The 22046-nt window shown below is 45.2% G+C and overlaps 33 non-coding genes and 59 pseudogenes across 33 annotated transcripts; all 92 read right to left on the bottom strand.

Annotated features, from left to right (window-relative positions):
• Nucleotides 1-24: 24 nt before the first annotated feature.
• Nucleotides 25-143, bottom strand: LOC132879066 (5S ribosomal RNA; annotated as a pseudogene).
• Nucleotides 144-265: 122 nt separating this feature from the next.
• LOC132877597 (5S ribosomal RNA) lies at nt 266-384 on the bottom strand. Its single transcript, XR_009653271.1, has one exon. It is a non-coding gene; the product is annotated as a 5S ribosomal RNA (ribosomal RNA).
• Nucleotides 385-734: 350 nt separating this feature from the next.
• On the bottom strand, nt 735-853 carry LOC132876739 (5S ribosomal RNA). Its single transcript, XR_009652444.1, has one exon. It is a non-coding gene; the product is annotated as a 5S ribosomal RNA (ribosomal RNA).
• A 112-nt stretch (nt 854-965) lies between these two features.
• On the bottom strand, nt 966-1084 carry LOC132880234 (5S ribosomal RNA; annotated as a pseudogene).
• Nucleotides 1085-1198: 114 nt separating this feature from the next.
• Nucleotides 1199-1317, bottom strand: LOC132879969 (5S ribosomal RNA; annotated as a pseudogene).
• Nucleotides 1318-1439: 122 nt separating this feature from the next.
• Nucleotides 1440-1558, bottom strand: LOC132877786 (5S ribosomal RNA). Its single transcript, XR_009653453.1, has one exon. It is a non-coding gene; the product is annotated as a 5S ribosomal RNA (ribosomal RNA).
• Nucleotides 1559-1670: 112 nt separating this feature from the next.
• Nucleotides 1671-1789, bottom strand: LOC132880235 (5S ribosomal RNA; annotated as a pseudogene).
• A 119-nt stretch (nt 1790-1908) lies between these two features.
• Nucleotides 1909-2027, bottom strand: LOC132879067 (5S ribosomal RNA; annotated as a pseudogene).
• Nucleotides 2028-2149: 122 nt separating this feature from the next.
• On the bottom strand, nt 2150-2268 carry LOC132877609 (5S ribosomal RNA). The gene has a single exon (XR_009653282.1). It is a non-coding gene; the product is annotated as a 5S ribosomal RNA (ribosomal RNA).
• Nucleotides 2269-2380: 112 nt separating this feature from the next.
• LOC132880236 (5S ribosomal RNA) lies at nt 2381-2499 on the bottom strand (annotated as a pseudogene).
• Nucleotides 2500-2623: 124 nt separating this feature from the next.
• Nucleotides 2624-2742, bottom strand: LOC132879068 (5S ribosomal RNA; annotated as a pseudogene).
• Nucleotides 2743-2864: 122 nt separating this feature from the next.
• LOC132877620 (5S ribosomal RNA) lies at nt 2865-2983 on the bottom strand. The gene has a single exon (XR_009653293.1). It is a non-coding gene; the product is annotated as a 5S ribosomal RNA (ribosomal RNA).
• A 112-nt stretch (nt 2984-3095) lies between these two features.
• On the bottom strand, nt 3096-3214 carry LOC132880238 (5S ribosomal RNA; annotated as a pseudogene).
• A 119-nt stretch (nt 3215-3333) lies between these two features.
• LOC132876740 (5S ribosomal RNA) lies at nt 3334-3452 on the bottom strand. Its single transcript, XR_009652445.1, has one exon. It is a non-coding gene; the product is annotated as a 5S ribosomal RNA (ribosomal RNA).
• Nucleotides 3453-3564: 112 nt separating this feature from the next.
• Nucleotides 3565-3683, bottom strand: LOC132880239 (5S ribosomal RNA; annotated as a pseudogene).
• A 119-nt stretch (nt 3684-3802) lies between these two features.
• On the bottom strand, nt 3803-3921 carry LOC132876741 (5S ribosomal RNA). Its single transcript, XR_009652446.1, has one exon. It is a non-coding gene; the product is annotated as a 5S ribosomal RNA (ribosomal RNA).
• Nucleotides 3922-4033: 112 nt separating this feature from the next.
• On the bottom strand, nt 4034-4152 carry LOC132880240 (5S ribosomal RNA; annotated as a pseudogene).
• A 114-nt stretch (nt 4153-4266) lies between these two features.
• Nucleotides 4267-4385, bottom strand: LOC132879971 (5S ribosomal RNA; annotated as a pseudogene).
• A 122-nt stretch (nt 4386-4507) lies between these two features.
• On the bottom strand, nt 4508-4626 carry LOC132877631 (5S ribosomal RNA). Its single transcript, XR_009653305.1, has one exon. It is a non-coding gene; the product is annotated as a 5S ribosomal RNA (ribosomal RNA).
• Nucleotides 4627-4738: 112 nt separating this feature from the next.
• Nucleotides 4739-4857, bottom strand: LOC132880241 (5S ribosomal RNA; annotated as a pseudogene).
• A 119-nt stretch (nt 4858-4976) lies between these two features.
• LOC132879069 (5S ribosomal RNA) lies at nt 4977-5095 on the bottom strand (annotated as a pseudogene).
• Nucleotides 5096-5217: 122 nt separating this feature from the next.
• LOC132877643 (5S ribosomal RNA) lies at nt 5218-5336 on the bottom strand. The gene has a single exon (XR_009653316.1). It is a non-coding gene; the product is annotated as a 5S ribosomal RNA (ribosomal RNA).
• Nucleotides 5337-5448: 112 nt separating this feature from the next.
• LOC132880242 (5S ribosomal RNA) lies at nt 5449-5567 on the bottom strand (annotated as a pseudogene).
• A 124-nt stretch (nt 5568-5691) lies between these two features.
• Nucleotides 5692-5810, bottom strand: LOC132879071 (5S ribosomal RNA; annotated as a pseudogene).
• A 122-nt stretch (nt 5811-5932) lies between these two features.
• LOC132877654 (5S ribosomal RNA) lies at nt 5933-6051 on the bottom strand. Its single transcript, XR_009653327.1, has one exon. It is a non-coding gene; the product is annotated as a 5S ribosomal RNA (ribosomal RNA).
• A 112-nt stretch (nt 6052-6163) lies between these two features.
• LOC132880244 (5S ribosomal RNA) lies at nt 6164-6282 on the bottom strand (annotated as a pseudogene).
• Nucleotides 6283-6401: 119 nt separating this feature from the next.
• LOC132876742 (5S ribosomal RNA) lies at nt 6402-6520 on the bottom strand. The gene has a single exon (XR_009652447.1). It is a non-coding gene; the product is annotated as a 5S ribosomal RNA (ribosomal RNA).
• Nucleotides 6521-6632: 112 nt separating this feature from the next.
• On the bottom strand, nt 6633-6751 carry LOC132880246 (5S ribosomal RNA; annotated as a pseudogene).
• Nucleotides 6752-6865: 114 nt separating this feature from the next.
• On the bottom strand, nt 6866-6984 carry LOC132879972 (5S ribosomal RNA; annotated as a pseudogene).
• Nucleotides 6985-7106: 122 nt separating this feature from the next.
• Nucleotides 7107-7225, bottom strand: LOC132878117 (5S ribosomal RNA; annotated as a pseudogene).
• A 112-nt stretch (nt 7226-7337) lies between these two features.
• Nucleotides 7338-7456, bottom strand: LOC132880247 (5S ribosomal RNA; annotated as a pseudogene).
• A 119-nt stretch (nt 7457-7575) lies between these two features.
• LOC132879072 (5S ribosomal RNA) lies at nt 7576-7694 on the bottom strand (annotated as a pseudogene).
• Nucleotides 7695-7816: 122 nt separating this feature from the next.
• LOC132877668 (5S ribosomal RNA) lies at nt 7817-7935 on the bottom strand. The gene has a single exon (XR_009653339.1). It is a non-coding gene; the product is annotated as a 5S ribosomal RNA (ribosomal RNA).
• A 112-nt stretch (nt 7936-8047) lies between these two features.
• On the bottom strand, nt 8048-8166 carry LOC132880248 (5S ribosomal RNA; annotated as a pseudogene).
• Nucleotides 8167-8290: 124 nt separating this feature from the next.
• On the bottom strand, nt 8291-8409 carry LOC132879073 (5S ribosomal RNA; annotated as a pseudogene).
• Nucleotides 8410-8531: 122 nt separating this feature from the next.
• LOC132877679 (5S ribosomal RNA) lies at nt 8532-8650 on the bottom strand. The gene has a single exon (XR_009653350.1). It is a non-coding gene; the product is annotated as a 5S ribosomal RNA (ribosomal RNA).
• A 112-nt stretch (nt 8651-8762) lies between these two features.
• LOC132880249 (5S ribosomal RNA) lies at nt 8763-8881 on the bottom strand (annotated as a pseudogene).
• Nucleotides 8882-9010: 129 nt separating this feature from the next.
• LOC132877691 (5S ribosomal RNA) lies at nt 9011-9129 on the bottom strand. The gene has a single exon (XR_009653361.1). It is a non-coding gene; the product is annotated as a 5S ribosomal RNA (ribosomal RNA).
• Nucleotides 9130-9241: 112 nt separating this feature from the next.
• LOC132878054 (5S ribosomal RNA) lies at nt 9242-9360 on the bottom strand (annotated as a pseudogene).
• Nucleotides 9361-9479: 119 nt separating this feature from the next.
• On the bottom strand, nt 9480-9598 carry LOC132877702 (5S ribosomal RNA). Its single transcript, XR_009653372.1, has one exon. It is a non-coding gene; the product is annotated as a 5S ribosomal RNA (ribosomal RNA).
• A 112-nt stretch (nt 9599-9710) lies between these two features.
• Nucleotides 9711-9829, bottom strand: LOC132877713 (5S ribosomal RNA). The gene has a single exon (XR_009653383.1). It is a non-coding gene; the product is annotated as a 5S ribosomal RNA (ribosomal RNA).
• A 112-nt stretch (nt 9830-9941) lies between these two features.
• Nucleotides 9942-10060, bottom strand: LOC132880251 (5S ribosomal RNA; annotated as a pseudogene).
• Nucleotides 10061-10174: 114 nt separating this feature from the next.
• On the bottom strand, nt 10175-10293 carry LOC132879974 (5S ribosomal RNA; annotated as a pseudogene).
• Nucleotides 10294-10415: 122 nt separating this feature from the next.
• LOC132877725 (5S ribosomal RNA) lies at nt 10416-10534 on the bottom strand. Its single transcript, XR_009653394.1, has one exon. It is a non-coding gene; the product is annotated as a 5S ribosomal RNA (ribosomal RNA).
• A 112-nt stretch (nt 10535-10646) lies between these two features.
• LOC132878055 (5S ribosomal RNA) lies at nt 10647-10765 on the bottom strand (annotated as a pseudogene).
• Nucleotides 10766-10894: 129 nt separating this feature from the next.
• Nucleotides 10895-11013, bottom strand: LOC132877736 (5S ribosomal RNA). Its single transcript, XR_009653405.1, has one exon. It is a non-coding gene; the product is annotated as a 5S ribosomal RNA (ribosomal RNA).
• A 112-nt stretch (nt 11014-11125) lies between these two features.
• On the bottom strand, nt 11126-11244 carry LOC132877747 (5S ribosomal RNA). Its single transcript, XR_009653416.1, has one exon. It is a non-coding gene; the product is annotated as a 5S ribosomal RNA (ribosomal RNA).
• Nucleotides 11245-11356: 112 nt separating this feature from the next.
• On the bottom strand, nt 11357-11475 carry LOC132881217 (5S ribosomal RNA; annotated as a pseudogene).
• A 129-nt stretch (nt 11476-11604) lies between these two features.
• LOC132876743 (5S ribosomal RNA) lies at nt 11605-11723 on the bottom strand. The gene has a single exon (XR_009652448.1). It is a non-coding gene; the product is annotated as a 5S ribosomal RNA (ribosomal RNA).
• Nucleotides 11724-11835: 112 nt separating this feature from the next.
• On the bottom strand, nt 11836-11954 carry LOC132880252 (5S ribosomal RNA; annotated as a pseudogene).
• A 114-nt stretch (nt 11955-12068) lies between these two features.
• Nucleotides 12069-12187, bottom strand: LOC132879975 (5S ribosomal RNA; annotated as a pseudogene).
• Nucleotides 12188-12309: 122 nt separating this feature from the next.
• LOC132877759 (5S ribosomal RNA) lies at nt 12310-12428 on the bottom strand. The gene has a single exon (XR_009653427.1). It is a non-coding gene; the product is annotated as a 5S ribosomal RNA (ribosomal RNA).
• A 112-nt stretch (nt 12429-12540) lies between these two features.
• On the bottom strand, nt 12541-12659 carry LOC132880253 (5S ribosomal RNA; annotated as a pseudogene).
• Nucleotides 12660-12778: 119 nt separating this feature from the next.
• Nucleotides 12779-12897, bottom strand: LOC132879074 (5S ribosomal RNA; annotated as a pseudogene).
• A 122-nt stretch (nt 12898-13019) lies between these two features.
• LOC132877771 (5S ribosomal RNA) lies at nt 13020-13138 on the bottom strand. Its single transcript, XR_009653438.1, has one exon. It is a non-coding gene; the product is annotated as a 5S ribosomal RNA (ribosomal RNA).
• Nucleotides 13139-13250: 112 nt separating this feature from the next.
• Nucleotides 13251-13369, bottom strand: LOC132880254 (5S ribosomal RNA; annotated as a pseudogene).
• A 124-nt stretch (nt 13370-13493) lies between these two features.
• On the bottom strand, nt 13494-13612 carry LOC132879075 (5S ribosomal RNA; annotated as a pseudogene).
• A 122-nt stretch (nt 13613-13734) lies between these two features.
• Nucleotides 13735-13853, bottom strand: LOC132877783 (5S ribosomal RNA). The gene has a single exon (XR_009653450.1). It is a non-coding gene; the product is annotated as a 5S ribosomal RNA (ribosomal RNA).
• Nucleotides 13854-13965: 112 nt separating this feature from the next.
• On the bottom strand, nt 13966-14084 carry LOC132880255 (5S ribosomal RNA; annotated as a pseudogene).
• A 169-nt stretch (nt 14085-14253) lies between these two features.
• Nucleotides 14254-14372, bottom strand: LOC132880256 (5S ribosomal RNA; annotated as a pseudogene).
• A 114-nt stretch (nt 14373-14486) lies between these two features.
• On the bottom strand, nt 14487-14605 carry LOC132879976 (5S ribosomal RNA; annotated as a pseudogene).
• A 122-nt stretch (nt 14606-14727) lies between these two features.
• LOC132877794 (5S ribosomal RNA) lies at nt 14728-14846 on the bottom strand. The gene has a single exon (XR_009653461.1). It is a non-coding gene; the product is annotated as a 5S ribosomal RNA (ribosomal RNA).
• A 112-nt stretch (nt 14847-14958) lies between these two features.
• LOC132880257 (5S ribosomal RNA) lies at nt 14959-15077 on the bottom strand (annotated as a pseudogene).
• A 119-nt stretch (nt 15078-15196) lies between these two features.
• Nucleotides 15197-15315, bottom strand: LOC132879077 (5S ribosomal RNA; annotated as a pseudogene).
• Nucleotides 15316-15437: 122 nt separating this feature from the next.
• On the bottom strand, nt 15438-15556 carry LOC132877806 (5S ribosomal RNA). The gene has a single exon (XR_009653472.1). It is a non-coding gene; the product is annotated as a 5S ribosomal RNA (ribosomal RNA).
• A 112-nt stretch (nt 15557-15668) lies between these two features.
• On the bottom strand, nt 15669-15787 carry LOC132880258 (5S ribosomal RNA; annotated as a pseudogene).
• Nucleotides 15788-15911: 124 nt separating this feature from the next.
• Nucleotides 15912-16030, bottom strand: LOC132879078 (5S ribosomal RNA; annotated as a pseudogene).
• A 122-nt stretch (nt 16031-16152) lies between these two features.
• LOC132877817 (5S ribosomal RNA) lies at nt 16153-16271 on the bottom strand. The gene has a single exon (XR_009653483.1). It is a non-coding gene; the product is annotated as a 5S ribosomal RNA (ribosomal RNA).
• A 112-nt stretch (nt 16272-16383) lies between these two features.
• On the bottom strand, nt 16384-16502 carry LOC132880259 (5S ribosomal RNA; annotated as a pseudogene).
• Nucleotides 16503-16631: 129 nt separating this feature from the next.
• On the bottom strand, nt 16632-16750 carry LOC132876744 (5S ribosomal RNA). The gene has a single exon (XR_009652449.1). It is a non-coding gene; the product is annotated as a 5S ribosomal RNA (ribosomal RNA).
• A 112-nt stretch (nt 16751-16862) lies between these two features.
• On the bottom strand, nt 16863-16981 carry LOC132880260 (5S ribosomal RNA; annotated as a pseudogene).
• Nucleotides 16982-17095: 114 nt separating this feature from the next.
• On the bottom strand, nt 17096-17214 carry LOC132879977 (5S ribosomal RNA; annotated as a pseudogene).
• Nucleotides 17215-17336: 122 nt separating this feature from the next.
• LOC132877829 (5S ribosomal RNA) lies at nt 17337-17455 on the bottom strand. The gene has a single exon (XR_009653494.1). It is a non-coding gene; the product is annotated as a 5S ribosomal RNA (ribosomal RNA).
• Nucleotides 17456-17567: 112 nt separating this feature from the next.
• On the bottom strand, nt 17568-17686 carry LOC132880263 (5S ribosomal RNA; annotated as a pseudogene).
• A 119-nt stretch (nt 17687-17805) lies between these two features.
• LOC132879635 (5S ribosomal RNA) lies at nt 17806-17924 on the bottom strand (annotated as a pseudogene).
• A 122-nt stretch (nt 17925-18046) lies between these two features.
• On the bottom strand, nt 18047-18165 carry LOC132877841 (5S ribosomal RNA). The gene has a single exon (XR_009653505.1). It is a non-coding gene; the product is annotated as a 5S ribosomal RNA (ribosomal RNA).
• Nucleotides 18166-18277: 112 nt separating this feature from the next.
• Nucleotides 18278-18396, bottom strand: LOC132880264 (5S ribosomal RNA; annotated as a pseudogene).
• A 124-nt stretch (nt 18397-18520) lies between these two features.
• LOC132879629 (5S ribosomal RNA) lies at nt 18521-18639 on the bottom strand (annotated as a pseudogene).
• Nucleotides 18640-18761: 122 nt separating this feature from the next.
• LOC132877853 (5S ribosomal RNA) lies at nt 18762-18880 on the bottom strand. Its single transcript, XR_009653516.1, has one exon. It is a non-coding gene; the product is annotated as a 5S ribosomal RNA (ribosomal RNA).
• A 112-nt stretch (nt 18881-18992) lies between these two features.
• On the bottom strand, nt 18993-19111 carry LOC132880265 (5S ribosomal RNA; annotated as a pseudogene).
• Nucleotides 19112-19235: 124 nt separating this feature from the next.
• LOC132876745 (5S ribosomal RNA) lies at nt 19236-19354 on the bottom strand. The gene has a single exon (XR_009652450.1). It is a non-coding gene; the product is annotated as a 5S ribosomal RNA (ribosomal RNA).
• Nucleotides 19355-19466: 112 nt separating this feature from the next.
• LOC132880266 (5S ribosomal RNA) lies at nt 19467-19585 on the bottom strand (annotated as a pseudogene).
• Nucleotides 19586-19699: 114 nt separating this feature from the next.
• LOC132879978 (5S ribosomal RNA) lies at nt 19700-19818 on the bottom strand (annotated as a pseudogene).
• Nucleotides 19819-19940: 122 nt separating this feature from the next.
• On the bottom strand, nt 19941-20059 carry LOC132877864 (5S ribosomal RNA). Its single transcript, XR_009653527.1, has one exon. It is a non-coding gene; the product is annotated as a 5S ribosomal RNA (ribosomal RNA).
• A 112-nt stretch (nt 20060-20171) lies between these two features.
• Nucleotides 20172-20290, bottom strand: LOC132880267 (5S ribosomal RNA; annotated as a pseudogene).
• Nucleotides 20291-20409: 119 nt separating this feature from the next.
• LOC132879638 (5S ribosomal RNA) lies at nt 20410-20528 on the bottom strand (annotated as a pseudogene).
• A 122-nt stretch (nt 20529-20650) lies between these two features.
• LOC132876746 (5S ribosomal RNA) lies at nt 20651-20769 on the bottom strand. The gene has a single exon (XR_009652451.1). It is a non-coding gene; the product is annotated as a 5S ribosomal RNA (ribosomal RNA).
• Nucleotides 20770-20881: 112 nt separating this feature from the next.
• LOC132880268 (5S ribosomal RNA) lies at nt 20882-21000 on the bottom strand (annotated as a pseudogene).
• Nucleotides 21001-21114: 114 nt separating this feature from the next.
• LOC132879979 (5S ribosomal RNA) lies at nt 21115-21233 on the bottom strand (annotated as a pseudogene).
• A 122-nt stretch (nt 21234-21355) lies between these two features.
• LOC132878118 (5S ribosomal RNA) lies at nt 21356-21474 on the bottom strand (annotated as a pseudogene).
• Nucleotides 21475-21586: 112 nt separating this feature from the next.
• On the bottom strand, nt 21587-21705 carry LOC132880269 (5S ribosomal RNA; annotated as a pseudogene).
• A 119-nt stretch (nt 21706-21824) lies between these two features.
• Nucleotides 21825-21943, bottom strand: LOC132879079 (5S ribosomal RNA; annotated as a pseudogene).
• Between the last annotated feature and the right edge of the window lie 103 nt (nt 21944-22046).

Here is a 22046-nt window from a genome sequence, read left to right on the forward strand (position 1 = left end):
TTTCTGCAAGAAGACAAAATAAAATGCTTACAGTACCTGGTATTCCTAGGCAGTCTCCCACTCAAGTACTAACCAGGCCCAACTCTGTTTAGCTTCTGAAATCAGACGGGATCAGGCATTGTCAGAGTGGTTTGGCCGTGAGCAACAGTTTGCTGGAAATGTGCCGTTTTTCTTGCCTTGCCTTGCCTTGCGCCCAGAAGGAAAATTATTGCCTTGCGAGCAGAAGGAAAATTCAAACAGATTTCTGCAAGAAGACAAAATAAAATGCTTACAGTACCTGGTATTCCTAGGCAGTCTCCCACTCAAGTACTAACCAGGCCCAACTCTGTTTAGCTTCTGAGATCAGACGGGATCAGGCGTTGTCAGAGTGGTTTGGCCGTAAGCAACAGCTTGTTGGAAATGTGCCGTTTTTCTTGCCTTGCGATCAGAAGGAAAATTCTTGCCTTGCGACCAGAAGGAAAATTCAAACAGATTTCTGCAAGAAGACAAAATAAAATGCTTACAGTACCTGGTATTCCTAGGCAGTCTAACACTCAAGTACTAACCAGGCCCAACTCTGTTTAGCTTCTCAGATCAGACAGGATCAGGCATTGTCAGAGTGGTTTGGACGTAAACAACAGTCTGGAAATGTGTGCCTTGCCTTGCCTTGCCTTGCCTTGCGCCCAGAAGGAAAATTCTTGCCTTGCGAGCAGAAGGAAAATTCAAACAGATTTCTGCAAGAAGACAAAATAAAATGCTTACAGTACCTGGTATTCCTAGGCAGTCTCCCACTCAAGTACTAACCAGGCCCAACTCTGTTTAGCTTCTGAGATCAGACGGGATCAGGCGTTCTCAGAGTGGTTTGGCCGTAAGCAACAGCTTGTTGGAAATGTGCCGTTTTTCTTGCCTTGCGATCAGAAGGAAAATTCTTGCCTTGCGACCAGAAGGAAAATTCAAACAGATTTCTGCAAGAAGACAAAATAAAATGCTTACAGTACCTGGTATTCCTAGGCAGTCTCACACTCAAGTACTAACCAGGCCCAACTCTGTTTAGCTTCTCAGATCAGACAGGATCAGGCATTGTCAGAGTGGTTTGGACGTAAACAACAGTCTGGAAATGTGTGCCTTGCCTTGCCTTGCCTTGCGCCCAGAAGGAAAATTCTTGCCTTGCGAGCAGAAGGAAAATTCAAACAGATTTCTGCAAGAAGACAAAATAAAATGCTTACAGTACCTGGTATTCCTAGGCAGTCTCCCACTCAAGTACTAACCAGGCAAAACTCTGTTTAGCTTCTGAAATCAGACGGGATCAGGCATTGTCAGAGTGGTTTGGCCGTGAGCAACAGTTTGCTGGAAATGTGCCGTTTTTCTTGCCTTGCCTTGCCTTGCGCCCAGAAGGAAAATTATTGCCTTGCGAGCAGAAGGAAAATTCAAACAGATTTCTGCAAGAAGACAAAATAAAATGCTTACAGTACCTGGCATTCCTAGGCAGTCTCCCACTCAAGTACTAACCAGGCCCAACTCTGTTTAGCTTCTGAGATCAGACGGGATCAGGCGTTGTCAGAGTGGTTTGGCCGTAAGCAACAGCTTGTTGGAAATGTGCCGTTTTTCTTGCCTTGCGATCAGAAGGAAAATTCTTGCCTTGCGACCAGAAGGAAAATTCAAACAGATTTCTGCAAGAAGACAAAATAAAATGCTTACAGTACCTGGTATTCCTAGGCAGTCTCACACTCAAGTACTAACCAGGCCCAACTCTGTTTAGCTTCTCAGATCAGACAGGATCAGGCATTGTCAGAGTGGTTTGGACGTAAACAACAGTCTGGAAATGTGTGCCTTGCCTTGCCTTGCCTTGCCTTGCGCCCAGAAGGAAAATTCTTGCCTTGCGAGCAGAAGGAAAATTCAAACAGATTTCTGCAAGAAGACAAAATAAAATGCTTACAGTACCTGGTATTCCTAGGCAGTCTCCCACTCAAGTACTAACCAGGCCCAACTCTGTTTAGCTTCTGAAATCAGACGGGATCAGGCATTGTCAGAGTGGTTTGGCCGTGAGCAACAGTTTGCTGGAAATGTGCCGTTTTTCTTGCCTTGCCTTGCCTTGCACCCAGAAGGAAAATTATTGCCTTGCGAGCAGAAGGAAAATTCAAACAGATTTCTGCAAGAAGACAAAATAAAATGCTTACAGTACCTGGTATTCCTAGGCAGTCTCCCACTCAAGTACTAACCAGGCCCAACTCTGTTTAGCTTCTGAGATCAGACGGGATCAGGCGTTGTCAGAGTGGTTTGGCCGTAAGCAACAGCTTGTTGGAAATGTGCCGTTTTTCTTGCCTTGCGATCAGAAGGAAAATTCTTGCCTTGCGACCAGAAGGAAAATTCAAACAGATTTCTGCAAGAAGACAAAATAAAATGCTTACAGTACCTGGTATTCCTAGGCAGTCTCACACTCAAGTACTAACCAGGCCCAACTCTGTTTAGCTTCTCAGATCAGACAGGATCAGGCATTGTCAGAGTGGTTTGGACGTAAACAACAGTCTGGAAATGTGTGCCTTGCCTTGCCTTGCCTTGCCTTGCCTTGCGCCCAGAAGGAAAATTCTTGCCTTGCGAGCAGAAGGAAAATTCAAACAGATTTCTGCAAGAAGACAAAATAAAATGCTTACAGTACCTGGTATTCCTAGGCAGTCTCCCACTCAAGTACTAACCAGGCCCAACTCTGTTTAGCTTCTGAAATCAGACGGGATCAGGCATTGTCAGAGTGGTTTGGCCGTGAGCAACAGTTTGCTGGAAATGTGCCGTTTTTCTTGCCTTGCCTTGCCTTGCGCCCAGAAGGAAAATTATTGCCTTGCTAGCAGAAGGAAAATTCAAACAGATTTCTGCAAGAAGACAAAATAAAATGCTTACAGTACCTGGTATTCCTAGGCAGTCTCCCACTCAAGTACTAACCAGGCCCAACTCTGTTTAGCTTCTGAGATCAGACGGGATCAGGCGTTGTCAGAGTGGTTTGGCCGTAAGCAATAGCTTGTTGGAAATGTGCCGTTTTTCTTGCCTTGCGATCAGAAGGAAAATTCTTGCCTTGCGACCAGAAGGAAAATTCAAACAGATTTCTGCAAGAAGACAAAATAAAATGCTTACAGTACCTGGTATTCCTAGGCAGTCTCACACTCAAGTACTAACCAGGCCCAACTCTGTTTAGCTTCTCAGATCAGACAGGATCAGGCATTGTCAGAGTGGTTTGGACGTAAACAACAGTCTGGAAATGTGTGCCTTGCCTTGCCTTGCCTTGCCTTGCGCCCAGAAGGAAAATTCTTGCCTTGCGAGCAGAAGGAAAATTCAAACAGATTTCTGCAAGAAGACAAAATAAAATGCTTACAGTACCTGGTATTCCTAGGCAGTCTCCCACTCAAGTACTAACCAGGCCCAACTCTGTTTAGCTTCTGAGATCAGACGGGATCAGGCGTTCTCAGAGTGGTTTGGCCGTAAGCAACAGCTTGTTGGAAATGTGCCGTTTTTCTTGCCTTGCGATCAGAAGGAAAATTCTTGCCTTGCGACCAGAAGGAAAATTCAAACAGATTTCTGCAAGAAGACAAAATAAAATGCTTACAGTACCTGGTATTCCTAGGCAGTCTCACACTCAAGTACTAACCAGGCCCAACTCTGTTTAGCTTCTCAGATCAGACAGGATCAGGCATTGTCAGAGTGGTTTGGACGTAAACAACAGTCTGGAAATGTGTGCCTTGCCTTGCCTTGCCTTGCCTTGCGCCCAGAAGGAAAATTCTTGCCTTGCGAGCAGAAGGAAAATTCAAACAGATTTCTGCAAGAAGACAAAATAAAATGCTTACAGTACCTGGTATTCCTAGGCAGTCTCCCACTCAAGTACTAACCAGGCCCAACTCTGTTTAGCTTCTGAGATCAGACGGGATCAGGCGTTCTCAGAGTGGTTTGGCCGTAAGCAACAGCTTGTTGGAAATGTGCCGTTTTTCTTGCCTTGCGATCAGAAGGAAAATTCTTGCCTTGCGACCAGAAGGAAAATTCAAACAGATTTCTGCAAGAAGACAAAATAAAATGCTTACAGTACCTGGTATTCCTAGGCAGTCTCACACTCAAGTACTAACCAGGCCCAACTCTGTTTAGCTTCTCAGATCAGACAGGATCAGGCATTGTCAGAGTGGTTTGGACGTAAACAACAGTCTGGAAATGTGTGCCTTGCCTTGCCTTGCCTTGCGCCCAGAAGGAAAATTCTTGCCTTGCGAGCAGAAGGAAAATTCAAACAGATTTCTGCAAGAAGACAAAATAAAATGCTTACAGTACCTGGTATTCCTAGGCAGTCTCCCACTCAAGTACTAACCAGGCAAAACTCTGTTTAGCTTCTGAAATCAGACGGGATCAGGCATTGTCAGAGTGGTTTGGCCGTGAGCAACAGTTTGCTGGAAATGTGCCGTTTTTCTTGCCTTGCCTTGCCTTGCGCCCAGAAGGAAAATTATTGCCTTGCGAGCAGAAGGAAAATTCAAACAGATTTCTGCAAGAAGACAAAATAAAATGCTTACAGTACCTGGTATTCCTAGGCAGTCTCCCACTCAAGTACTAACCAGGCCCAACTCTGTTTAGCTTCTGAGATCAGACGGGATCAGGCGTTGTCAGAGTGGTTTGGCCGTAAGCAACAGCTTGTTGGAAATGTGCCGTTTTTCTTGCCTTGCGATCAGAAGGAAAATTCTTGCCTTGCGACCAGAAGGAAAATTCAAACAGATTTCTGCAAGAAGACAAAATAAAATGCTTACAGTACCTGGTATTCCTAGGCAGTCTCACACTCAAGTACTAACCAGGCCCAACTCTGTTTAGCTTCTCAGATCAGACAGGATCAGGCATTGTCAGAGTGGTTTGGACGTAAACAACAGTCTGGAAATGTGTGCCTTGCCTTGCCTTGCCTTGCCTTGCGCCCAGAAGGAAAATTCTTGCCTTGCGAGCAGAAGGAAAATTCAAACAGATTTCTGCAAGAAGACAAAATAAAATGCTTACAGTACCTGGTATTCCTAGGCAGTCTCCCACTCAAGTACTAACCAGGCCCAACTCTGTTTAGCTTCTGAAATCAGACGGGATCAGGCATTGTCAGAGTGGTTTGGCCGTGAGCAACAGTTTGCTGGAAATGTGCCGTTTTTCTTGCCTTGCCTTGCCTTGCACCCAGAAGGAAAATTATTGCCTTGCGAGCAGAAGGAAAATTCAAACAGATTTCTGCAAGAAGACAAAATAAAATGCTTACAGTACCTGGTATTCCTAGGCAGTCTCCCACTCAAGTACTAACCAGGCCCAACTCTGTTTAGCTTCTGAGATCAGACGGGATCAGGCGTTGTCAGAGTGGTTTGGCCGTAAGCAACAGCTTGTTGGAAATGTGCCGTTTTTCTTGCCTTGCGATCAGAAGGAAAATTCTTGCCTTGCGACCAGAAGGAAAATTCAAACAGATTTCTGCAAGAAGACAAAATAAAATGCTTACAGTACCTGGTATTCCTAGGCAGTCTCACACTCAAGTACTAACCAGGCCCAACTCTGTTTAGCTTCTCAGATCAGACAGGATCAGGCATTGTCAGAGTGGTTTGGACGTAAACAACAGTCTGGAAATGTGTGCCTTGCCTTGCCTTGCCTTGCCTTGCCTTGCGCCCAGAAGGAAAATTCTTGCCTTGCGAGCAGAAGGAAAATTCAAACAGATTTCTGCAAGAAGACAAAATAAAATGCTTACAGTACCTGGTATTCCTAGGCAGTCTCCCACTCAAGTACTAACCAGGCCCAACTCTGTTTAGCTTCTGAAATCAGACGGGATCAGGCATTGTCAGAGTGGTTTGGCCGTGAGCAACAGTTTGCTGGAAATGTGCCGTTTTTCTTGCCTTGCCTTGCCTTGCGCCCAGAAGGAAAATTATTGCCTTGCTAGCAGAAGGAAAATTCAAACAGATTTCTGCAAGAAGACAAAATAAAATGCTTACAGTACCTGGTATTCCTAGGCAGTCTCCCACTCAAGTACTAACCAGGCCCAACTCTGTTTAGCTTCTGAGATCAGACGGGATCAGGCGTTGTCAGAGTGGTTTGGCCGTAAGCAATAGCTTGTTGGAAATGTGCCGTTTTTCTTGCCTTGCGATCAGAAGGAAAATTCTTGCCTTGCGACCAGAAGGAAAATTCAAACAGATTTCTGCAAGAAGACAAAATAAAATGCTTACAGTACCTGGTATTCCTAGGCAGTCTCACACTCAAGTACTAACCAGGCCCAACTCTGTTTAGCTTCTCAGATCAGACAGGATCAGGCATTGTCAGAGTGGTTTGGACGTAAACAACAGTCTGGAAATGTGTGCCTTGCCTTGCCTTGCCTTGCCTTGCGCCCAGAAGGAAAATTCTTGCCTTGCGAGCAGAAGGAAAATTCAAACAGATTTCTGCAAGAAGACAAAATAAAATGCTTACAGTACCTGGTATTCCTAGGCAGTCTCCCACTCAAGTACTAACCAGGCCCAACTCTGTTTAGCTTCTGAGATCAGACGGGATCAGGCGTTCTCAGAGTGGTTTGGCCGTAAGCAACAGCTTGTTGGAAATGTGCCGTTTTTCTTGCCTTGCGATCAGAAGGAAAATTCTTGCCTTGCGACCAGAAGGAAAATTCAAACAGATTTCTGCAAGAAGACAAAATAAAATGCTTACAGTACCTGGTATTCCTAGGCAGTCTCACACTCAAGTACTAACCAGGCCCAACTCTGTTTAGCTTCTCAGATCAGACAGGATCAGGCATTGTCAGAGTGGTTTGGACGTAAACAACAGTCTGGAAATGTGTGCCTTGCCTTGCCTTGCCTTGCGCCCAGAAGGAAAATTCTTGCCTTGCGAGCAGAAGGAAAATTCAAACAGATTTCTGCAAGAAGACAAAATAAAATGCTTACAGTACCTGGTATTCCTAGGCAGTCTCCCACTCAAGTACTAACCAGGCAAAACTCTGTTTAGCTTCTGAAATCAGACGGGATCAGGCATTGTCAGAGTGGTTTGGCCGTGAGCAACAGTTTGCTGGAAATGTGCCGTTTTTCTTGCCTTGCCTTGCCTTGCGCCCAGAAGGAAAATTATTGCCTTGCGAGCAGAAGGAAAATTCAAACAGATTTCTGCAAGAAGACAAAATAAAATGCTTACAGTACCTGGTATTCCTAGGCAGGATCCCACTCAAGTACTAACCAGGCCCAACTCTGTTTAGCTTCTGAGATCAGACGGGATCAGGCGTTGTCAGAGTGGTTTGGCCGTAAGCAACAGCTTGTTGGAAATGTGCCGTTTTTCTTGCCTTGCGATCAGAAGGAAAATTCTTGCCTTGCGACCAGAAGGAAAATTCAAACAGATTTCTGCAAGAAGACAAAATAAAATGCTTACAGTACCTGGTATTCCTAGGCAGTCTCACACTCAAGTACTAACCAGGCCCAACTCTGTTTAGCTTCTCAGATCAGACAGGATCAGGCATTGTCAGAGTGGTTTGGACGTAAACAACAGTCTGGAAATGTGTGCCTTGCCTTGCCTTGCCTTGCCTTGCGCCCAGAAGGAAAATTCTTGCCTTGCGAGCAGAAGGAAAATTCAAACAGATTTCTGCAAGAAGACAAAATAAAATGCTTACAGTACCTGGTATTCCTAGGCAGTCTCCCACTCAAGTACTAACCAGGCCCAACTCTGTTTAGCTTCTGAAATCAGACGGGATCAGGCATTGTCAGAGTGGTTTGGCCGTGAGCAACAGTTTGCTGGAAATGTGCCGTTTTTCTTGCCTTGCCTTGCCTTGCACCCAGAAGGAAAATTATTGCCTTGCGAGCAGAAGGAAAATTCAAACAGATTTCTGCAAGAAGACAAAATAAAATGCTTACAGTACCTGGTATTCCTAGGCAGTCTCCCACTCAAGTACTAACCAGGCCCAACTCTGTTTAGCTTCTGAGATCAGACGGGATCAGGCGTTGTCAGAGTGGTTTGGCCGTAAGCAACAGCTTGTTGGAAATGTGCCGTTTTTCTTGCCTTGCGATCAGAAGGAAAATTCTTGCCTTGCGACCAGAAGGAAAATTCAAACAGATTTCTGCAAGAAGACAAAATAAAATGCTTACAGTACCTGGTATTCCTAGGCAGTCTCACACTCAAGTACTAACCAGGCCCAACTCTGTTTAGCTTCTCAGATCAGACAGGATCAGGCATTGTCAGAGTGGTTTGGACGTAAACAACAGTCTGGAAATGTGTGCCTTGCCTTGCCTTGCCTTGCCTTGCCTTGCGCCCAGAAGGAAAATTCTTGCCTTGCGAGCAGAAGGAAAATTCAAACAGATTTCTGCAAGAAGACAAAATAAAATGCTTACAGTACCTGGTATTCCTAGGCAGTCTCCCACTCAAGTACTAACCAGGCCCAACTCTGTTTAGCTTCTGAAATCAGACGGGATCAGGCATTGTCAGAGTGGTTTGGCCGTGAGCAACAGTTTGCTGGAAATGTGCCGTTTTTCTTGCCTTGCCTTGCCTTGCGCCCAGAAGGAAAATTATTGCCTTGCTAGCAGAAGGAAAATTCAAACAGATTTCTGCAAGAAGACAAAATAAAATGCTTACAGTACCTGGTATTCCTAGGCAGTCTCCCACTCAAGTACTAACCAGGCCCAACTCTGTTTAGCTTCTGAGATCAGACGGGATCAGGCGTTGTCAGAGTGGTTTGGCCGTAAGCAACAGCTTGTTGGAAATGTGCCGTTTTTCTTGCCTTGCGATCAGAAGGAAAATTCTTGCCTTGCGACCAGAAGGAAAATTCAAACAGATTTCTGCAAGAAGACAAAATAAAATGCTTACAGTACCTGGTATTCCTAGGCAGTCTCACACTCAAGTACTAACCAGGCCCAACTCTGTTTAGCTTCTCAGATCAGACAGGATCAGGCATTGTCAGAGTGGTTTGGACGTAAACAACAGTCTGGAAATGTGTGCCTTGCCTTGCCTTGCCTTGCCTTGCCTTGCCTTGCGCCCAGAAGGAAAATTCTTGCCTTGCGAGCAGAAGGAAAATTCAAACAGATTTCTGCAAGAAGACAAAATAAAATGCTTACAGTACCTGGTATTCCTAGGCAGTCTCCCACTCAAGTACTAACCAGGCCCAACTCTGTTTAGCTTCTGAGATCAGACGGGATCAGGCGTTGTCAGAGTGGTTTGGCCGTAAGCAACAGCTTGTTGGAAATGTGCCGTTTTTCTTGCCTTGCGATCAGAAGGAAAATTCTTGCCTTGCGACCAGAAGGAAAATTCAAACAGATTTCTGCAAGAAGACAAAATAAAATGCTTACAGTACCTGGTATTCCTAGGCAGTCTCCCACTCAAGTACTAACCAGGCCCAACTCTGTTTAGCTTCTGAGATCAGATGGGATCAGGCGTTGTCAGAGTGGTTTGGACGTAAACAACAGTCTGGAAATGTGTGCCTTGCCTTGCCTTGCCTTGCCTTGCGCCCAGAAGGAAAATTCTTGCCTTGCGAGCAGAAGGAAAATTCAAACAGATTTCTGCAAGAAGACAAAATAAAATGCTTACAGTACCTGGTATTCCTAGGCAGTCTCCCACTCAAGTACTAACCAGGCCCAACTCTGTTTAGCTTCTGAGATCAGACGGGATCAGGCGTTGTCAGAGTGGTTTGGCCGTAAGCAACAGCTTGTTGGAAATGTGCCGTTTTTCTTGCCTTGCGATCAGAAGGAAAATTCTTGCCTTGCGACCAGAAGGAAAATTCAAACAGATTTCTGCAAGAAGACAAAATAAAATGCTTACAGTACCTGGTATTCCTAGGCAGTCTCCCACTCAAGTACTAACCAGGCCCAACTCTGTTTAGCTTCTGAGATCAGACGGGATCAGGCGTTGTCAGAGTGGTTTGGCCGTAAGCAACAGCTTGTTGGAAATGTGCCGTTTTTCTTGCCTTGCGATCAGAAGGAAAATTCTTGCCTTGCGACCAGAAGGAAAATTCAAACAGATTTCTGCAAGAAGACAAAATAAAATGCTTACAGTACCTGGTATTCCTAGGCAGTCTCACACTCAAGTACTAACCAGGCCCAACTCTGTTTAGCTTCTCAGATCAGACAGGATCAGGCATTGTCAGAGTGGTTTGGACGTAAACAACAGTCTGGAAATGTGTGCCTTGCCTTGCCTTGCCTTGCGCCCAGAAGGAAAATTCTTGCCTTGCGAGCAGAAGGAAAATTCAAACAGATTTCTGCAAGAAGACAAAATAAAATGCTTACAGTACCTGGTATTCCTAGGCAGTCTCCCACTCAAGTACTAACCAGGCAAAACTCTGTTTAGCTTCTGAAATCAGACGGGATCAGGCATTGTCAGAGTGGTTTGGCCGTGAGCAACAGTTTGCTGGAAATGTGCCGTTTTTCTTGCCTTGCCTTGCCTTGCGCCCAGAAGGAAAATTATTGCCTTGCGAGCAGAAGGAAAATTCAAACAGATTTCTGCAAGAAGACAAAATAAAATGCTTACAGTACCTGGTATTCCTAGGCAGTCTCCCACTCAAGTACTAACCAGGCCCAACTCTGTTTAGCTTCTGAGATCAGACGGGATCAGGCGTTGTCAGAGTGGTTTGGCCGTAAGCAACAGCTTGTTGGAAATGTGCCGTTTTTCTTGCCTTGCGATCAGAAGGAAAATTCTTGCCTTGCGACCAGAAGGAAAATTCAAACAGATTTCTGCAAGAAGACAAAATAAAATGCTTACAGTACCTGGTATTCCTAGGCAGTCTCCCACTCAAGTACTAACCAGGCCCAACTCTGTTTAGCTTCTGAGATCAGATGGGATCAGGCGTTGTCAGAGTGGTTTGGACGTAAACAACAGTCTGGAAATGTGTGCCTTGCCTTGCCTTGCCTTGCCTTGCCTTGCCTTGCGCCCAGAAGGAAAATTCTTGCCTTGCGAGCAGAAGGAAAATTCAAACAGATTTCTGCAAGAAGACAAAATAAAATGCTTACAGTACCTGGTATTCCTAGGCAGTCTCCCACTCAAGTACTAACCAGGCCCAACTCTGTTTAGCTTCTGAGATCAGACGGGATCAGGCGTTGTCAGAGTGGTTTGGCCGTAAGCAACAGCTTGTTGGAAATGTGCCGTTTTTCTTGCCTTGCGATCAGAAGGAAAATTCTTGCCTTGCGACCAGAAGGAAAATTCAAACAGATTTCTGCAAGAAGACAAAATAAAATGCTTACAGTACCTGGTATTCCTAGGCAGTCTCCCACTCAAGTACTAACCAGGCCCAACTCTGTTTAGCTTCTGAGATCAGACGGGATCAGGCGTTGTCAGAGTGGTTTGGCCGTAAGCAACAGCTTGTTGGAAATGTGCCGTTTTTCTTGCCTTGCGATCAGAAGGAAAATTCTTGCCTTGCGACCAGAAGGAAAATTCAAACAGATTTCTGCAAGAAGACAAAATAAAATGCTTACAGTACCTGGTATTCCTAGGCAGTCTCACACTCAAGTACTAACCAGGCCCAACTCTGTTTAGCTTCTCAGATCAGACAGGATCAGGCATTGTCAGAGTGGTTTGGATGTAAACAACAGTCTGGAAATGTGTGCCTTGCCTTGCCTTGCCTTGCCTTGCCTTGCCTTGCTCCCAGAAGGAAAATTCTTGCCTTGCGAGCAGAAGGAAAATTCAAACAGATTTCTGCAAGAAGACAAAATAAAATGCTTACAGTACCTGGTATTCCTAGGCAGTCTCCCACTCAAGTACTAACCAGGCCCAACTCTGTTTAGCTTCTGAGATCAGACGGGATCAGGCGTTCTCAGAGTGGTTTGGCCGTAAGCAACAGCTTGTTGGAAATGTGCCGTTTTTCTTGCCTTGCGATCAGAAGGAAAATTCTTGCCTTGCGACCAGAAGGAAAATTCAAACAGATTTCTGCAAGAAGACAAAATAAAATGCTTACAGTACCTGGTATTCCTAGGCAGTCTCACACTCAAGTACTAACCAGGCCCAACTCTGTTTAGCTTCTCAGATCAGACAGGATCAGGCATTGTCAGAGTGGTTTGGACGTAAACAACAGTCTGGAAATGTGTGCCTTGCCTTGCCTTGCCTTGCGCCCAGAAGGAAAATTCTTGCCTTGCGAGCAGAAGGAAAATTCAAACAGATTTCTGCAAGAAGACAAAATAAAATGCTTACAGTACCTGGTATTCCTAGGCAGTCTCCCACTCAAGTACTAACCAGGCAAAACTCTGTTTAGCTTCTGAAATCAGACGGGATCAGGCATTGTCAGAGTGGTTTGGCCGTGAGCAACAGTTTGCTGGAAATGTGCCGTTTTTCTTGCCTTGCCTTGCCTTGCGCCCAGAAGGAAAATTATTGCCTTGCGAGCAGAAGGAAAATTCAAACAGATTTCTGCAAGAAGACAAAATAAAATGCTTACAGTACCTGGTATTCCTAGGCAGTCTCCCACTCAAGTACTAACCAGGCCCAACTCTGTTTAGCTTCTGAGATCAGACGGGATCAGGCGTTGTCAGAGTGGTTTGGCCGTAAGCAACAGCTTGTTGGAAATGTGCCGTTTTTCTTGCCTTGCGATCAGAAGGAAAATTCTTGCCTTGCGACCAGAAGGAAAATTCAAACAGATTTCTGCAAGAAGACAAAATAAAATGCTTACAGTACCTGGTATTCCTAGGCAGTCTCACACTCAAGTACTAACCAGGCCCAACTCTGTTTAGCTTCTCAGATCAGACAGGATCAGGCATTGTCAGAGTGGTTTGGACGTAAACAACAGTCTGGAAATGTGTGCCTTGCCTTGCCTTGCCTTGCCTTGCGCCCAGAAGGAAAATTCTTGCCTTGCGAGCAGAAGGAAAATTCAAACAGATTTCTGCAAGAAGACAAAATAAAATGCTTACAGTACCTGGTATTCCTAGGCAGTCTCCCACTCAAGTACTAACCAGGCCCAACTCTGTTTAGCTTCTGAAATCAGACGGGATCAGGCATTGTCAGAGTGGTTTGGCCGTGAGCAACAGTTTGCTGGAAATGTGCCGTTTTTCTTGCCTTGCCTTGCCTTGCACCCAGAAGGAAAATTATTGCCTTGCGAGCAGAAGGAAAATTCAAACAGATTTCTGCAAGAAGACAAAATAAAATGCTTACAGTACCTGGTATTCCTAGGCAGTCTCCCACTCAAGTACTAACCAGGCCCAACTCTGTTTAGCTTCTGAGATCAGACGGGATCAGGCGTTGTCAGAGTGGTTTGGCCGTAAGCAACAGCTTGTTGGAAATGTGCCGTTTTTCTTGCCTTGCGATCAGAAGGAAAATTCTTGCCTTGCGACCAGAAGGAAAATTCAAACAGATTTCTGCAAGAAGACAAAATAAAATGCTTACAGTACCTGGTATTCCTAGGCAGTCTCACACTCAAGTACTAACCAGGCCCAACTCTGTTTAGCTTCTCAGATCAGACAGGATCAGGCATTGTCAGAGTGGTTTGGACGTAAACAACAGTCTGGAAATGTGTGCCTTGCCTTGCCTTGCCTTGCCTTGCCTTGCGCCCAGAAGGAAAATTCTTGCCTTGCGAGCAGAAGGAAAATTCAAACAGATTTCTGCAAGAAGACAAAATAAAATGCTTACAGTACCTGGTATTCCTAGGCAGTCTCCCACTCAAGTACTAACCAGGCCCAACTCTGTTTAGCTTCTGAAATCAGACGGGATCAGGCATTGTCAGAGTGGTTTGGCCGTGAGCAACAGTTTGCTGGAAATGTGCCGTTTTTCTTGCCTTGCCTTGCCTTGCGCCCAGAAGGAAAATTATTGCCTTGCTAGCAGAAGGAAAATTCAAACAGATTTCTGCAAGAAGACAAAATAAAATGCTTACAGTACCTGGTATTCCTAGGCAGTCTCCCACTCAAGTACTAACCAGGCCCAACTCTGTTTAGCTTCTGAGATCAGACGGGATCAGGCGTTGTCAGAGTGGTTTGGCCGTAAGCAACAGCTTGTTGGAAATGTGCCGTTTTTCTTGCCTTGCGATCAGAAGGAAAATTCTTGCCTTGCGACCAGAAGGAAAATTCAAACAGATTTCTGCAAGAAGACAAAATAAAATGCTTACAGTACCTGGTATTCCTAGGCAGTCTCACACTCAAGTACTAACCAGGCCCAACTCTGTTTAGCTTCTCAGATCAGACAGGATCAGGCATTGTCAGAGTGGTTTGGACGTAAACAACAGTCTGGAAATGTGTGCCTTGCCTTGCCTTGCCTTGCCTTGCCTTGCCTTGCCTTGCCTTGCCTTGCCTTGCCTTGCCTTGCCTTGCCTTGCGCCCAGAAGGAAAATTCTTGCCTTGCGAGCAGAAGGAAAATTCAAACAGATTTCTGCAAGAAGACAAAATAAAATGCTTACAGTACCTGGTATTCCTAGGCAGTCTCACACTCAAGTACTAACCAGGCCCAACTCTGTTTAGCTTCTCAGATCAGACAGGATCAGGCATTGTCAGAGTGGTTTGGACGTAAACAACAGTCTGGAAATGTGTGCCTTGCCTTGCCTTGCCTTGCGCCCAGAAGGAAAATTCTTGCCTTGCGAGCAGAAGGAAAATTCAAACAGATTTCTGCAAGAAGACAAAATAAAATGCTTACAGTACCTGGTATTCCTAGGCAGTCTCCCACTCAAGTACTAACCAGGCAAAACTCTGTTTAGCTTCTGAAATCAGACGGGATCAGGCATTGTCAGAGTGGTTTGGCCGTGAGCAACAGTTTGCTGGAAATGTGCCGTTTTTCTTGCCTTGCCTTGCCTTGCGCCCAGAAGGAAAATTCTTGCCTTGCGAGCAGAAGGAAAATTCAAACAGATTTCTGCAAGAAGACAAAATAAAATGCTTACAGTACCTGGTATTCCTAGGCAGTCTCCCACTCAAGTACTAACCAGGCCCAACTCTGTTTAGCTTCTGAGATCAGACGGGATCAGGCGTTGTCAGAGTGGTTTGGCCGTAAGCAACAGCTTGTTGGAAATGTGCCGTTTTTCTTGCCTTGCGATCAGAAGGAAAATTCTTGCCTTGCGACCAGAAGGAAAATTCAAACAGATTTCTGCAAGAAGACAAAATAAAATGCTTACAGTACCTGGTATTCCTAGGCAGTCTCACACTCAAGTACTAACCAGGCCCAACTCTGTTTAGCTTCTCAGATCAGACAGGATCAGGCATTGTCAGAGTGGTTTGGACGTAAACAACAGTCTGGAAATGTGTGCCTTGCCTTGCCTTGCCTTGCCTTGCGCCCAGAAGGAAAATTCTTGCCTTGCGAGCAGAAGGAAAATTCAAACAGATTTCTGCAAGAAGACAAAATAAAATGCTTACAGTACCTGGTATTCCTAGGCAGTCTCCCACTCAAGTACTAACCAGGCCCAACTCTGTTTAGCTTCTGAAATCAGACGGGATCAGGCATTGTCAGAGTGGTTTGGCCGTGAGCAACAGTTTGCTGGAAATGTGCCGTTTTTCTTGCCTTGCCTTGCCTTGCACCCAGAAGGAAAATTATTGCCTTGCGAGCAGAAGGAAAATTCAAACAGATTTCTGCAAGAAGACAAAATAAAATGCTTACAGTACCTGGTATTCCTAGGCAGTCTCCCACTCAAGTACTAACCAGGCCCAACTCTGTTTAGCTTCTGAGATCAGACGGGATCAGGCGTTGTCAGAGTGGTTTGGCCGTAAGCAACAGCTTGTTGGAAATGTGCCGTTTTTCTTGCCTTGCGATCAGAAGGAAAATTCTTGCCTTGCGACCAGAAGGAAAATTCAAACAGATTTCTGCAAGAAGACAAAATAAAATGCTTACAGTACCTGGTATTCCTAGGCAGTCTCACACTCAAGTACTAACCAGGCCCAACTCTGTTTAGCTTCTCAGATCAGACAGGATCAGGCATTGTCAGAGTGGTTTGGACGTAAACAACAGTCTGGAAATGTGTGCCTTGCCTTGCCTTGCCTTGCCTTGCCTTGCGCCCAGAAGGAAAATTCTTGCCTTGCGAGCAGAAGGAAAATTCAAACAGATTTCTGCAAGAAGACAAAATAAAATGCTTACAGTACCTGGTATTCCTAGGCAGTCTCCCACTCAAGTACTAACCAGGCCCAACTCTGTTTAGCTTCTGAAATCAGACGGGATCAGGCATTGTCAGAGTGGTTTGGCCGTGAGCAACAGTTTGCTGGAAATGTGCCGTTTTTCTTGCCTTGCCTTGCCTTGCGCCCAGAAGGAAAATTATTGCCTTGCTAGCAGAAGGAAAATTCAAACAGATTTCTGCAAGAAGACAAAATAAAATGCTTACAGTACCTGGTATTCCTAGGCAGTCTCCCACTCAAGTACTAACCAGGCCCAACTCTGTTTAGCTTCTGAGATCAGACGGGATCAGGCGTTGTCAGAGTGGTTTGGCCGTAAGCAATAGCTTGTTGGAAATGTGCCGTTTTTCTTGCCTTGCGATCAGAAGGAAAATTCTTGCCTTGCGACCAGAAGGAAAATTCAAACAGATTTCTGCAAGAAGACAAAATAAAATGCTTACAGTACCTGGTATTCCTAGGCAGTCTCACACTCAAGTACTAACCAGGCCCAACTCTGTTTAGCTTCTCAGATCAGACAGGATCAGGCATTGTCAGAGTGGTTTGGACGTAAACAACAGTCTGGAAATGTGTGCCTTGCCTTGCCTTGCCTTGCCTTGCCTTGCCTTGCTCCCAGAAGGAAAATTCTTGCCTTGCGAGCAGAAGGAAAATTCAAACAGATTTCTGCAAGAAGACAAAATAAAATGCTTACAGTACCTGGTATTCCTAGGCAGTCTCCCACTCAAGTACTAACCAGGCCCAACTCTGTTTAGCTTCTGAGATCAGACGGGATCAGGCGTTCTCAGAGTGGTTTGGCCGTAAGCAACAGCTTGTTGGAAATGTGCCGTTTTTCTTGCCTTGCGATCAGAAGGAAAATTCTTGCCTTGCGACCAGAAGGAAAATTCAAACAGATTTCTGCAAGAAGACAAAATAAAATGCTTACAGTACCTGGTATTCCTAGGCAGTCTCACACTCAAGTACTAACCAGGCCCAACTCTGTTTAGCTTCTCAGATCAGACAGGATCAGGCATTGTCAGAGTGGTTTGGACGTAAACAACAGTCTGGAAATGTGTGCCTTGCCTTGCCTTGCCTTGCGCCCAGAAGGAAAATTCTTGCCTTGCGAGCAGAAGGAAAATTCAAACAGATTTCTGCAAGAAGACAAAATAAAATGCTTACAGTACCTGGTATTCCTAGGCAGTCTCCCACTCAAGTACTAACCAGGCAAAACTCTGTTTAGCTTCTGAAATCAGACGGGATCAGGCATTGTCAGAGTGGTTTGGCCGTGAGCAACAGTTTGCTGGAAATGTGCCGTTTTTCTTGCCTTGCCTTGCCTTGCGCCCAGAAGGAAAATTATTGCCTTGCGAGCAGAAGGAAAATTCAAACAGATTTCTGCAAGAAGACAAAATAAAATGCTTACAGTACCTGGTATTCCTAGGCAGTCTCCCACTCAAGTACTAACCAGGCCCAACTCTGTTTAGCTTCTGAGATCAGACGGGATCAGGCGTTGTCAGAGTGGTTTGGCCGTAAGCAACAGCTTGTTGGAAATGTGCCGTTTTTCTTGCCTTGCGATCAGAAGGAAAATTCTTGCCTTGCGACCAGAAGGAAAATTCAAACAGATTTCTGCAAGAAGACAAAATAAAATGCTTACAGTACCTGGTATTCCTAGGCAGTCTCACACTCAAGTACTAACCAGGCCCAACTCTGTTTAGCTTCTCAGATCAGACAGGATCAGGCATTGTCAGAGTGGTTTGGACGTAAACAACAGTCTGGAAATGTGTGCCTTGCCTTGCCTTGCCTTGCCTTGCGCCCAGAAGGAAAATTCTTGCCTTGCGAGCAGAAGGAAAATTCAAACAGATTTCTGCAAGAAGACAAAATAAAATGCTTAGAGTACCTGGTATTCCTAGGCAGTCTCCCACTCAAGTACTAACCAGGCCCAACTCTGTTTAGCTTCTGAAATCAGACGGGATCAGGCATTGTCAGAGTGGTTTGGCCGTGAGCAACAGTTTGCTGGAAATGTGCCGTTTTTCTTGCCTTGCCTTGCCTTGCACCCAGAAGGAAAATTATTGCCTTGCGAGCAGAAGGAAAATTCAAACAGATTTCTGCAAGAAGACAAAATAAAATGCTTACAGTACCTGGTATTCCTAGGCAGTCTCCCACTCAAGTACTAACCAGGCCCAACTCTGTTTAGCTTCTGAGATCAGACGGGATCAGGCGTTGTCAGAGTGGTTTGGCCGTAAGCAACAGCTTGTTGGAAATGTGCCGTTTTTCTTGCCTTGCGATCAGAAGGAAAATTCTTGCCTTGCGACCAGAAGGAAAATTCAAACAGATTTCTGCAAGAAGACAAAATAAAATGCTTACAGTACCTGGTATTCCTAGGCAGTCTCACACTCAAGTACTAACCAGGCCCAACTCTGTTTAGCTTCTCAGATCAGACAGGATCAGGCATTGTCAGAGTGGTTTGGACGTAAACAACAGTCTGGAAATGTGTGCCTTGCCTTGCCTTGCCTTGCCTTGCCTTGCGCCCAGAAGGAAAATTCTTGCCTTGCGAGCAGAAGGAAAATTCAAACAGATTTCTGCAAGAAGACAAAATAAAATGCTTACAGTACCTGGTATTCCTAGGCAGTCTCACACTCAAGTACTAACCAGGCCCAACTCTGTTTAGCTTCTGAAATCAGACGGGATCAGGCATTGTCAGAGTGGTTTGGCCGTGAGCAACAGTTTGCTGGAAATGTGCCGTTTTTCTTGCCTTGCCTTGCCTTGCGCCCAGAAGGAAAATTATTGCCTTGCGAGCAGAAGGAAAATTCAAACAGATTTCTGCAAGAAGACAAAATAAAATGCTTACAGTACCTGGTATTCCTAGGCAGTCTCCCACTCAAGTACTAACCAGGCCCAACTCTGTTTAGCTTCTGAGATCAGACGGGATCAGGCGTTGTCAGAGTGGTTTGGCCGTAAGCAACAGCTTGTTGGAAATGTGCCGTTTTTCTTGCCTTGCGATCAGAAGGAAAATTCTTGCCTTGCGACCAGAAGGAAAATTCAAACAGATTTCTGCAAGAAGACAAAATAAAATGCTTACAGTACCTGGTATTCCTAGGCAGTCTCACACTCAAGTACTAACCAGGCCCAACTCTGTTTAGCTTCTCAGATCAGACAGGATCAGGCATTGTCAGAGTGGTTTGGACGTAAACAACAGTCTGGAAATGTGTGCCTTGCCTTGCCTTGCCTTGCCTTGCCTTGCGCCCAGAAGGAAAATTCTTGCCTTGCGAGCAGAAGGAAAATTCAAACAGATTTCTGCAAGAAGACAAAATAAAATGCTTACAGTACCTGGTATTCCTAGGCAGTCTCCCACTCAAGTACTAACCAGGCCCAACTCTGTTTAGCTTCTGAGATCAGACGGGATCAGGCGTTCTCAGAGTGGTTTGGCCGTAAGCAACAGCTTGTTGGAAATGTGCCGTTTTTCTTGCCTTGCGATCAGAAGGAAAATTCTTGCCTTGCGACCAGAAGGAAAATTCAAACAGATTTCTGCAAGAAGACAAAATAAAATGCTTACAGTACCTGGTATTCCTAGGCAGTCTCACACTCAAGTACTAACCAGGCCCAACTCTGTTTAGCTTCTCAGATCAGACAGGATCAGGCATTGTCAGAGTGGTTTGGACGTAAACAACAGTCTGGAAATGTGTGCCTTGCCTTGCCTTGCCTTGCGCCCAGAAGGAAAATTCTTGCCTTGCGAGCAGAAGGAAAATTCAAACAGATTTCTGCAAGAAGACAAAATAAAATGCTTACAGTACCTGGTATTCCTAGGCAGTCTCCCACTCAAGTACTAACCAGGCAAAACTCTGTTTAGCTTCTGAAATCAGACGGGATCAGGCATTGTCAGAGTGGTTTGGCCGTGAGCAACAGTTTGCTGGAAATGTGCCGTTTTTCTTGCCTTGCCTTGCCTTGCGCCCAGAAGGAAAATTATTGCCTTGCGAGCAGAAGGAAAATTCAAACAGATTTCTGCAAGAAGACAAAATAAAATGCTTACAGTACCTGGTATTCCTAGGCAGTCTCCCACTCAAGTACTAACCAGGCCCAACTCTGTTTAGCTTCTGAGATCAGACGGGATCAGGCGTTGTCAGAGTGGTTTGGCCGTAAGCAACAGCTTGTTGGAAATGTGCCGTTTTTCTTGCCTTGCGATCAGAAGGAAAATTCTTGCCTTGCGACCAGAAGGAAAATTCAAACAGATTTCTGCAAGAAGACAAAATAAAATGCTTACAGTACCTGGTATTCCTAGGCAGTCTCACACTCAAGTACTAACCAGGCCCAACTCTGTTTAGCTTCTCAGATCAGACAGGATCAGGCATTGTCAGAGTGGTTTGGACGTAAACAACAGTCTGGAAATGTGTGCCTTGCCTTGCCTTGCCTTGCCTTGCGCCCAGAAGGAAAATTCTTGCCTTGCGAGCAGAAGGAAAATTCAAACAGATTTCTGCAAGAAGACAAAATAAAATGCTTAGAGTACCTGGTATTCCTAGGCAGTCTCCCACTCAAGTACTAACCAGGCCCAACTCTGTTTAGCTTCTGAAATCAGACGGGATCAGGCATTGTCAGAGTGGTTTGGCCGTGAGCAACAGTTTGCTGGAAATGTGCCGTTTTTCTTGCCTTGCCTTGCCTTGCACCCAGAAGGAAAATTATTGCCTTGCGAGCAGAAGGAAAATTCAAACAGATTTCTGCAAGAAGACAAAATAAAATGCTTACAGTACCTGGTATTCCTAGGCAGTCTCCCACTCAAGTACTAACCAGGCCCAACTCTGTTTAGCTTCTGAGATCAGACGGGATCAGGCGTTCTCAGAGTGGTTTGGCCGTAAGCAACAGCTTGTTGGAAATGTGCCGTTTTTCTTGCCTTGCGATCAGAAGGAAAATTCTTGCCTTGCGACCAGAAGGAAAATTCAAACAGATTTCTGCAAGAAGACAAAATAAAATGCTTACAGTACCTGGTATTCCTAGGCAGTCTCACACTCAAGTACTAACCAGGCCCAACTCTGTTTAGCTTCTCAGATCAGACAGGATCAGGCATTGTCAGAGTGGTTTGGACGTAAACAACAGTCTGGAAATGTGTGCCTTGCCTTGCCTTGCCTTGCGCCCAGAAGGAAAATTCTTGCCTTGCGAGCAGAAGGAAAATTCAAACAGATTTCTGCAAGAAGACAAAATAAAATGCTTACAGTACCTGGTATTCCTAGGCAGTCTCCCACTCAAGTACTAACCAGGCAAAACTCTGTTTAGCTTCTGAAATCAGACGGGATCAGGCATTGTCAGAGTGGTTTGGCCGTGAGCAACAGTTTGCTGGAAATGTGCCGTTTTTCTTGCCTTGCCTTGCCTTGCGCCCAGAAGGAAAATTATTGCCTTGCGAGCAGAAGGAAAATTCAAACAGATTTCTGCAAGAAGACAAAATAAAATGCTTACAGTACCTGGTATTCCTAGGCAGGATCCCACTCAAGTACTAACCAGGCCCAACTCTGTTTAGCTTCTGAGATCAGACGGGATCAGGCGTTGTCAGAGTGGTTTGGCCGTAAGCAACAGCTTGTTGGAAATGTGCCGTTTTTCTTGCCTTGCGATCAGAAGGAAAATTCTTGCCTTGCGACCAGAAGGAAAATTCAAACAGATTTCTGCAAGAAGACAAAATAAAATGCTTACAGTACCTGGTATTCCTAGGCAGTCTCACACTCAAGTACTAACCAGGCCCAACTCTGTTTAGCTTCTCAGATCAGACAGGATCAGGCATTGTCAGAGTGGTTTGGACGTAAACAACAGTCTGGAAATGTGTGCCTTGCCTTGCCTTGCCTTGCCTTGCGCCCAGAAGGAAAATTCTTGCCTTGCGAGCAGAAGGAAAATTCAAACAGATTTCTGCAAGAAGACAAAATAAAATGCTTACAGTACCTGGTATTCCTAGGCAGTCTCCCACTCAAGTACTAACCAGGCCCAACTCTGTTTAGCTTCTGAAATCAGACGGGATCAGGCATTGTCAGAGTGGTTTGGCCGTGAGCAACAGTTTGCTGGAAATGTGCCGTTTTTCTTGCCTTGCCTTGCCTTGCACCCAGAAGGAAAATTATTGCCTTGCGAGCAGAAGGAAAATTCAAACAGATTTCT

This window comes from Neoarius graeffei, assembly GCF_027579695.1.
Source record: "Neoarius graeffei isolate fNeoGra1 chromosome 18 unlocalized genomic scaffold, fNeoGra1.pri SUPER_18_unloc_1, whole genome shotgun sequence".
Classification (NCBI taxonomy): Eukaryota; Metazoa; Chordata; class Actinopteri; order Siluriformes; family Ariidae; genus Neoarius; species Neoarius graeffei.